Source organism: Suncus etruscus, chromosome 1 (genome assembly GCF_024139225.1).
Source record: "Suncus etruscus isolate mSunEtr1 chromosome 1, mSunEtr1.pri.cur, whole genome shotgun sequence".
NCBI lineage: Eukaryota > Metazoa > Chordata > Mammalia > Eulipotyphla > Soricidae > Suncus > Suncus etruscus.
This window is the reverse complement of record NC_064848.1, coordinates 80912975-80924211: the sequence shown is the minus strand read 5'-3', so window position 1 is coordinate 80924211 and position 11237 is coordinate 80912975.

Below are 11237 nucleotides of genomic sequence, written 5' to 3'. Positions count from 1 at the left end.
AGATTTGTATAAACACTTGTTTTCTGCCTTTTACTAAAATGATGTCACATCTCCCTGATGTCATCAGTTATTTTTGAAAAGACATAAAATATATTAAGTGCTTACTGTAAAAATCACGGTAACAAAGGTACACAAAAGAAGAAAAAGCAAGCTCAAGAGCCATTGATAATCGCCACTAGATTTTGGTGCTTGTTCTTACATGTATTTTTTTTCTATGAGCAATTGAGTCTTTATATACATTAGTAGTATATAACCGCAAATATTTAAGTAATACTTTAAGTAAAATTTTAAGCACTCCAAAGGGTATAAAATTATTACTCTCCCTCTATTTCCTTGATAGGCCACCTATGTGATAAATATTATTGCCATTTTGTGTGAGTTTTGAAGAGTTATATGTATGTGTTTATAATGGCTATATACTATCTTTTTATTTGTACTAAAGAGATCATATGTAGATAATATATAACTATGTAGATGATATATAACTAGATATATCATCTACATATGATATGTTTTTTTAGGCCACATGTGGCAGTATTCAGGGCTTAATCCTGGCTCTGTGCTCAGATATCACTGCTGGTGGGCTTGGGGACTATATGGAGTGCTCGGATTCTAATCTGGGTCAGCTACATGCAAAACAAATGTCCTATTAGCTGTACTAAAACACCAGTCCCAGAATTGTACTCTTTATGCTATGTCTATTATGCTTTTATTTCCACTAAATACCTCAGAAACCTGTCCATAACAGCACACATAGACCTATCTCTCCTCCAACCTTGTTTTTAGTACCTGTATGGTTTGGATATCCAGAATTCAATCACTTATATGTTTTATTTAAAATCTTCATTGCTGCAAATATGTTTAAACTTGTTATTATCACAACAGTAATATCTTGGATTTGTTTTTGGGGGTCTTCCAAGCAATGTGTAGGGGGACTGGGGCTTCTGCTAATCTGCAGGACACTTCCCAATTACCTGAGCAATACCAGGGATTCAGGAGCTATAGTAAAGTCCTAATTATTGACATACTGTCAGACTCTTCTCAGAATCCCCACCCACACTGTGTGCTGGGAATGAACAATTTACATAGCAACAAAATGGAACAGTACCAGGGTGAGTTGGTGGTACTAAAAATAAAAAAAAAAAAACCACTGTATTATTTTCTTCAGTAGGTGATGCTTATACTACAAAATTTAAAATATACAGAGGCTCTAGAGATAACATAAGAAAGTAAGGTCCTTGCCTTGAATGCAGCTGACATTCATTTGATCCCCAGGACCATTATGGTCTCCTAAGCACTACCAAGCACAGAGTCTGTAGTAATCCTTGAGCACAGCCAGTTATGGCCTTCCAAAAAAATCCCATGAAAAATTCTTAATTTTTAAATGTAAATTCAGGCACCCTGTGATAAAGAAATGTCTCTTCCATACCTGTTTCTTAGCCATCCTGTCCTCTATAGCAATGCTCATTTTTACCAGTTTTTTTGTATATGTGTCTTCCCAGAGGTAAACTGTGGATGAGCAAACTTATATTGTCTTCCTTTTCCTTGTTCTTTTTCATACCTTTTTGCACCTTAAAATATATCACAGATAGTATGTTAGTAGAAAGGGGGCAGCCCCAATTTAAAAAGTAACAGTGTATAAATATATTGTGAAATAATTAAAATGTTCTATGGGCATTGTTCCCAAACGTTTGCTAGTGCAAATAGTGTTGCAGTTAACATATCTCAGTTTAGACTCATCTCCTCTTGGACAGATATTTAAAAGTAGAATGGCTGGATAAGAGAATATAAGCATTTTATCTTTGCTTGGTGGGTATTGGGGTTTGGGAGGCTTTCAGCAGTGTTTATAAGATCCAAGCACCATTTCCTGGGTTCAATAATTGGTTTTATTTTGATGGATAGTGGGTATGGAATTGCTCTCCCTAAGGTGTTTCAGCAATCCACCCACCCTGTAAGTGATGCTTCTTTCTCTACCCTGACTCTCACAATTTGTTTCTGAATCTCTTGATCTTTGTCAAATAAGAGATGATTTGTAATTAGTCATTGTGGTTTAATTTACATATTTCATTATGAGTTATAGGACTGGCTCTTCATTTTTTTCTTATTTGTAGGCAGTCTTTAGATGATAGGAAATTTATCTTTTTATCTGATTGTAAAGATCAAAGCTTTATAAGCATTTACCCCATATTGTTTTGCATCCAGTGGACTGCTGTGGAGGGATATTGTTATTTTGGTTAAGTGTGATATGGTGACAATGTACCTCTAAAATGTATAGACACGTATGCTCTTGTAAAGCAATATTGCCTGAATAAAAATGAATTTAAAAGTAAAAATTTAAAGTTCAGATAAAATAATGTTTATATATTCTATTTTCTTTTGCTTTCACTCCAAGGAAGAAACAATCTCCAACGTTTGAAATTTAAAGTTTAATTTTTCTCTTTTTACTTCTAGTATATTTTAAATTTATTCTTTTATGTTTAAATGCTTTTAGAATTGGTTTTCAAATAGGTATGATATGGATTTGATATTTCTCTCCAGATGTCTATGCAGATAGCAAAACACCATTTATCAAGTTATTTTCCTTCTTCCCATTGATTTAAAATGCTAGATCTTTATATATTTGGACATCTGTTTATGTTTATTTCTTATTTCTATATTTCATCCCATTGATTTATTGGTACCTGGATCTTCATCATGCTATTTTAATTCTTGATGACTTTTACTTTTAGTACATTTATATTCAAGAAGTCTGGCCCCCACTGATTCATCATTATTCTTGTCTTGGTTTTGGGGTCATACCTGGTGGTACTCAGGAACTACGCTTACCTTTGTGCTCAGGCGTGACCCCTGTACTTGGGGAAATCTATGTGGTACCTGGATCAAATGGGGTCAGTGGCTGGCAAGGTAGATGCCATAAGTTACTTTGTATTATATCGCCCAGACTCAGTTTCCACTGAATTTTTCCCTCTTCTCTTCCCCACCCCAAACACTTAAAAAATTAATCTTACCTCTTTTTTCTACATAAACTTTAGATAGACTTGTCTATGCTTGCTTACATGAAAAAAATTGGTATTTTTATTGGAACTGTGTTAGATATATAGATTGATTTAAGAAAACTGATGGTTTTTTATGATATTGAGTGTTCTTATCAAAGAACAGCATGCCTTCCATTTGTTTACTTTGTTTTTGTCTCCAAATAGCATTTAAATTTTTCTGTAGGTAGATCTTGCAGATCGCTTTCTTCATCTAGCCTCTTATCTCCTTTGTTTCTGTTGAAAATGTTTCAAACGTTTTTATTATGTCTTTTACTTGACCACAGTTTGCATAGGTGAATGCTATTAAATTTAGTATTTTAATTTCAGATCTACTTTAATGAATTCGCTCATTTACTCAGAAAATAATAGTAAGACCTATACATTTAGTGCTTATTTTCCAACTTTTATATTTATTACTTCTTTATCTACTTTATTGTATTTGTTAGTAGCTTCAGAATAAATATAAATAATAATGGTTGACCAAGAAGTTCTGTCACTTATGACTTTAATAGAAATACTTCCACTCTTTCCCTGAAACATATGATATAGTTTTGGTAGGGATATGTATGCTCTCTTGTTGAATAAGTAGAAACATATGATATAGTTTTGGTAGGGATATGTATGCTCTCTTGTTGAATAAGTAGTCTTCAATTCTTAGTTTAAAATACTAAAAAAAGTTTTTAGTTCCTCCCATATTGTTTTCATAATTTTTGAACCCTCTTTAGCAATTATAGGGATTGACAAGATTTTTATTTTTGACTTATAACAATGTCTAGTTTTAAAATGTATTTGAAATTATCTTGATAACTTGGATGTGAACCTCAGGGCTATTTGCATTAACCTCTGAGGTAGCATTCTTTGAGACATAGGAGGCACAGATTATCCAGAGTTGTATATTGAAGGTTATATTCTTAGCTTTCTGATCAGAGAACCTCTAATATTCCTAAATTGGACCTGCAGGTCAAGCCCCTATGGTTAGGTTTTCCTAGTCATGCCTGAAATTTTCCTTTTAAAGCAACTTATTTTCTGAGGCCCTTTGCCAAATTTTTGCTCCATGAAGAAGAGATGGAGAGCCACTTCTTGTATCTTATTTCTAACAGCCCTGCATTGCTAGATTTTCTCCTGGCTTCTTGACAGGATAGTGTTAGTGTCATTCTTTACACACACGTGTCTATTGAGTGAATGCACCACTCAGCAGTCAGAAGCAGCCAGCCTTCTAACACGGCCCAAATGTGACCAGTCCCTATGGATTCAGTGAGCCACAACCTAATGACATGGATTCAGCCAGGCTTGTCTGACGGGCATCCTCAGCAGTTTCTCCAAGTGCCGAGTCAGCCCTGGTGTTGATCTGTCGCGAGTTCTCTGCTTTCCTAGTACAGAGGATTCATGTCTACTCAAGTCCTTTATCATTCCATCTCAGGGAATCATTTCATCATGGAGCCATGATGGTTTTCCAGAGGCTGCAAACATTTCACCCTGGGAAATCATGTTCTTGACAAGGGACAGTGGCAACATAGGATAATTCAACAGAGTGTTAACTTGTACAGATCAGTTCAGAGTTAAATGAAGTAGACGGTAGAAGATAAATGGGGTTGCCATTGCTTGTAAGACCTGATTATGTCACTGAAACAGAGTATCCAATGAACACTGGTCATGCTTTATCACTGCTTTTTACAGTTTGCTTCCAGAGAGATTTTTCTATCACATAAATCCAATAATGCCAACCGTCTATTTAAACATCTTTTCTTTGCTTTTAGAGAAGATTTTAGAATTAGTTTAGCACGCAAAGTCTTTCAGAGTTTGTTGTTAATCACGTTGCCTGCCTTTTTGTTCTCTCCTTTTCTCTTGTAGCTAACAGTATCCTGCCATCTGCATATCATGTCACTTCTTTAACTTGTCTATAATTGGATAAACTGGCTTCCAAATACAGAGCACCTTCTTTCATTTTTCTGATGATCTCCTGTTCCTTTTGAAGGGCCAATTATTCCTTATCTGATCCTTTCCTCTCATTTGGTCTCCCTCTTCTCTCTACTAAACCATGGTTGCCTTGTACCTAGGTACTTTGCGCTCCTTTATTAAATCCCCTGGGTTTCAAATAGAAATAGACTATTTCTACCTTCAGTGTTGTATGCAAAATATATTGTAACTGTAGAACACATGCATTATTCATGTGAATAATTAGAAAATTTATATTGTGAGTATGTAATAAAAGTTATTTTATTGTTCATCAGAGTTAGCACTACTACAACATGTTACCTAAACAAAAATAAAAATAAAAACTAGGCTAGAGAAATAATTCACAGGTTAGGACTCTTAACTCATATGTGTCCAACTATGGGTTGAATCTGGTACCATATATGGTTCCCTGAGCACCAGCAAGAATGCTTCCAGAGCACAGAGCAGGAATAAATCCTGAGTACCACTCTATATGCCCAACAAATAAAGATTAAAAAAATTAAAGTTGTTTTACTTATCTGAACTTACCTATGAAGAGTAAAAAAATATCTCTGTGGTAAATACTGGACATCATGAACTTAGTTTTGTAGATGCTCAAAAAAATAAGTGAATGGCCTTCATATGAGTACAACCATTGCAAAGCTCTAAATGGAATATAAATAGGATGCCATATGTGGAAAGAATGGAACAATAATTGTGCATTAATTTAGGAATCAGAGAGTCTAGATTCAAATGACTTTTCTAAGAAAGATTCAAATTTTTGCCATTATTATTTAAGTGTTTTATTCTTCTTCCTGGACCAGGAACTTGTTTTTTTATTTTTCTCATAAAGACCCAGATAATAAGAATTAAGCTTTACAGGCTGCATGGTTACTATGATTACTCAGCCCTGCTGAAGTTAAGAGAGTACAGAAATAAATGTGTGTGGCACTCTTTACAATAAAACTTTATAAAAATAATAGTGACTGTCTGATTGGCTTGGAGACCATTTCTGCCAGTACCTAGATTCCCAGTTGCATAATTATTGTATTAAGTAAACTGTCTTGTAACATGACTTCCTCATGGCTGGTGGTTAGTTGCTTTTTTAAAATAAAAACTCAACAATGATTAGTTTTGATTTGAGAGTTTTGCTAGAATAGAGAGATCGAATTGAACTTTTAGATCTGAGTACCCCAAAACACAACAGGAGGAAGTAAAGAAGAATTTATAAAGAAAAGTGCTTTTAAAAAAAGGTCTCATTATTTTTGGAATTTTCATGTAAGGACTCTCTTAATGTTCTTTTGAAAGGACTCTGGAAAGTGGCAGATTTTTCTGAGTGGTAGCATGGAAGAAATTTCAGGGGCAAACTCTTTGGGCTTTGATGGTGAAATAGAGATAAGACATAGAAATCACTGCTTCTTTACTGAGCACCAGAGAAATTGTAATGAATGCCCATTACTTGGCCAAGTCCTGTAGCCTGCTAAGTGATATCATTTAATCCTAATCTGCACTAATAATCTGATGCTGAAACTTTTGGCTACTCTGTTTTGCTCAATTGAATTTCTGTCTATCTATGCAGGTCTATCTACATATTAGTCCTCATTCTGAGCCTTCTTCTACTTTAGTACTTCTCATCCAGACTTGCTGAATAAAAATTAGTCAACTTCTAAGTTATAAAGCTGGGTAGACATAGGCTTCTTGACAAATTTTTCAAGGTGTCATTTGTGGAGAATTTATAGAGAATCATCTGGAAGTGCCTATTAAGAATGGGATATCTGGGCCAGAGAGAATACAGTTGGTAGATCACTGTGGCTTATCAGGGATTGTATCTCAGCACCACAAATTGTCTCTTGTGCTACATCACAGAACCCTGACTGCCAGCCAGGAGTAAGCACTGAACTCTGAGCACTGGTGCAGGAGTAAGCCCCAGGTACAGCTGCATATAATCACAAAACAAACTAAAACAGAAAGGGGAAAGGGAAATTTTTGACTCCACCAAGAACTCTTGAGTAAGAATGTCTGCTCTGAGGTAGACTCTACACAAACATCCAAGTGAATCTTTCAGATACCAGAGTCAGTAACATGCTGCATTCCCCACTAAAACACTACATTTTAAAAATTGGGGTTGTACTTATTTTCCAAGCAGTTCTCAGAGTGTCTGGGGGTTATTTGCAGTGATTGTTGGCCAGTCTGATCAGTACTTCAGTGTGAGGGCCAAAAGATTTACTGATGCTCATCCTGTGGTATTCTGGACTGGCAGGGCCACCCTAGAAATGCTTGAGGACCTCTAAGACCACCCCTGGTGGAACCAGGGCTATACTATAGGATGCTCAGGGGGTGAGATGTTGCCAGGGATTGATCTGGTGTCGACCTTTGATTGTCCCCTAATCCTTGTACTATTTCCCAGCCCAATAGCATAAATTTCCCCCCTCAAGTTCTTTCTCTAAATCTACCTCATCTGACTCTCAACATTTGGAAACTGGTGTAATGAGAAAAAAAAAGGAAAGAAGAAAGAAAGAAAGAAAGAAAGAAATAAAAAAAGAAAGAAAGAAAGAAAGAAAGGAGAGAAAGGAGAGAAAGAAAGGAGGAGAGAAAAAGAGAATTATGCCAACCTCAGGTTTACCTGATACCTCCTTTTAAGATTAATGCAAAATTAATAAATTGTACAGTGAATTAATTTTTCTAAGTGGGTCTCAATAGCATAAGACTCTTCTAAGATGCCCTTTCTCCTTAAGGCCCCCTATGCATCTCAGCTCTTGTGTCCAGACTTCCCAGATAGAATGTTGCAGGGCTTTCTGACTAGCCATCCCAAGTGGTCTTCCTAATGCAGATTTCAGCCTGGTGGATATTCCTGGTTAGAACTATCTCTGATTTGACTCTATCCACAGGTCTTTTACAAACCTCTCTAAATAAATTGTGTGATTGGGGAACCTCTTGCAATTTTTATCTTAGGGGTTCTCTGGCTATGTTGAGCTAGTGAGCCTTCACTAAAATTCAGTGGGCTGGGGGATATACATTAGCTCCATTCCATAAAAAAGTTATAACCACCTATTTGAATGGTTTTGTTTTCTTCGGGATTATAGGACTCCATATTAGCTTCCTGATATTTAATCAAGAAATTACTATTGGCTATTTAATGTTACTTGGATCATAACCTAAATAAGAATACATTTATGTATTAGTAAGTGTATTTGTGTAAATGGCTACCTCTCTATTGATTAATGTTTGTGTAGGTTCATTTTCATCATTGTGGATGTCTACAACAAATTTGTATATTAGTGACCTTGTTAATTATACTTATTTCCTGGTTCATAGAGATAGGGCTATTTTTTATTTTAAATGAGCAACCTAAATATCAAGAAAGAAATGATGCTTTCAAGGCCTTAGGAATGGCACATGTTTGGAGCCAGGCTTCATGTTCCCAACTCTGAACAGTTTGGGCTTAAGTCTAATTCCATCCTGGACATTTTTACCCAAATAATGTCAAGGACTTGGAGATACCTTAAGAGAAAAAAATCATAGAACATTTTGCAAGTCAGGAAAGTCCACTTATGACTTGGCACCTCATTAAATGCTCAGGGAGAGCGATATTACAATCTCATTCTTGTGAGACACGCCTCTGGTGAAGTCAAAGCAACCACTAGATGGTAGTATTTGAACACTTACAAGGAAAAGATCCTGCTCTTGGTTTTGAGTGCCTGGGAAAAAGCCTTGGTGGAAGAAAGCTTTGACAAGGACATCCCAATGGGATTCCAGAAAAAAATGGAATTTACTTTAGGTTCCAGTCTGAGACAGAATAGTCATATGTTGATTCTGTAAGAAAGTTGGCCAGTGAATCTCCACCCCATTTGCACATTTGAATTATTTGGCTTTCTGTTTATTTATTTTTCCATCTTGGAGGATAGGGCCCAGGCATCAATAAGTTGTGTGTGTGTGTGTGTGTGTGTGTGTGTGTGTGTGTGTGTGTGAGAGAGAGAGAGAGAGAGAGAGAGACAGAGACAGAGAGAGACAGAGAGAGACAGAGAGAGACAGAGAGTGACAGAGACAAAGACAGAGAGAGACATGTTCTCTCAGAGTTAAAACTCTGTTAAACAGAGGCCATCTAACCTCTGATTTGCAAGAACCCAATCAAAACAACGTGATGTTAGCAACCAATGATGTTCTAGATGTGGACCACTATACCTGCAAAAATGAATGAGATATTGAAGCTTGCTTATCTGCATGCAAGGCACCACAGTCCTGAGGGGGCTGAAGTTTAAACTCTGATACAATCCAGGCTTGTGATAAGGAAAGCCTCCAGGCCTGCATGGTTTTGAGTAAGTTATGTGATCACTTTATGGATCTTTTTCGTTAGTGGATTATGATGTGATTCCTCACAGAGAATGTGAGTGATGAGACTGGTGACTCTGAGGATCCATATTGCATGACAGTATGTTTAATAAATCAATTTCTTTGGGTACCCAGAAGCAGTCTCATTTTGATGAGGCATAGATTCCATTAGGCATTTCATACCGGTACTTTGGATTGCTCTCTTTTGCCTAGTGATAGCATTTCAATCTTTTGAAGAACCAATTTGCTGAGGATGAAGCTTTAAAGAGCCTACCAGATTCTACGTGATTATTTTCAGACCTTTAACTGGTGATGGGGGAGAGCAACTGTAAACTACAGAGACCCCTTCTCCTTCCAGAAGATCTTTAGGATGTAGCTTTATAATATTTCATTCATGAGAGCCATGATTTAGGAATGTAGGGAAATTAACAGTGCTAAATTGGAGAGTTCTGTTCTGCGGAACATATTTATGCATAAGAGACTTGAGGAACACAGACTAGATCTTACTCATCTTATGTTAAAAACTGGCACCTAGCCTGACACAGTAGGTGTGAGTAAATGTTTATAAGGTTTCTGTAGTCTTAAATATTTTGATTTGGCAATCTTATTTTCAAATATTAAAATCATAGCTTCAGAAACAGCTTTGAAGTTCTTTGTATAGATACTTATAGGTGCATCCGTCTTTGTATTGTCTGTGAGGAAGCTCCGAGGCCCTTCATTAGCAAGTAACTAAAAAGAATTTTTGGTGCATAGATGAGTATGTGAATGAGTTGCTTATATTTATTATTTTTTGAAATACAAACTTCTTATTAATTATGTTTATTGTATCTCCACATATATATACTAGATAGTTGGGATTTTTAAAAAAATTTTATTTTATTGAAACCATTGTGATCTACAAGTCCTTCCTAGTTGAATTTCATATATACAGTGAGTCAAGTCCATTTCCACCACCAGTGTTGACCTCTCTCCACCAATGAACCCAGAGTGTATCCTATACCACTACCTTTGCCCCCTAGCCTGCCAGTAGAACAGGCCCCTTTAAGTTTAAATTGTTAAAATTTTGGTCTCTTGATTTTATTGTTGTTGACTTTGGCTTGGTTATTTAGTTCTGATGATATTATTTTCTCCACCAATACATCTGAGACCACTTTACCTTTAGCCCCAGCCTTTCTTTTTTCCTTTCTTCTTAGTTTGATAGAAAAATTAGTTGCCTATATTTAATTATACAATAAGACTATATTATTTTTGAATGATGATATTATCACACACATTATATAAGATACCGGATTTTACTTTATTTTTCTCAAGCTATATTTATTTAACTAAATCTTATTACAAATGACTCGAATTTCTTTGGAACATGAATGGGAAAAGCCTTTCAAACTTTAGGATATTATTATTTAATTTTTTAATTGTTTTATTTAAACACCATGGCTACAAGATTGTTCATAATATAGTTGGTATTTTTCACAATTGCAAAGTTTTTCATGATTGAGTTTCAGTCATAAAATGAACACCCTTCACCATTACATATTTCCTGCCATCAATATTCCCAGTTTCTAATAAAAAACCCCTTAATTTAGGCAATACATAGCAAATTTCTGGTACATAGTAGGAACTTAAATAGTTAATAAATACATGAATGTGTGCTATTATTGTCTGAATCTTAAGGTTGAACTCAATGTTTATTTTATCCTGCAGCAATAAATCTTATGTTTTATTGCATTACATAGCAATATTTATTATTATTTTTTTATTGTAGTAGTAGTGACATGGCTACAATAGTGCTAACATTGATGCTTTTTAAATTTTTGAACCTCTCAGTGATGCACAATGAGTGCAGGGGCCATTTCTGGTAATAGTTGGCCTAGCTCCATAGATCAAATAGTTCAGTACTCTAGCCTGGCAATGCCATGATGTTTTGGAGCTACCTTG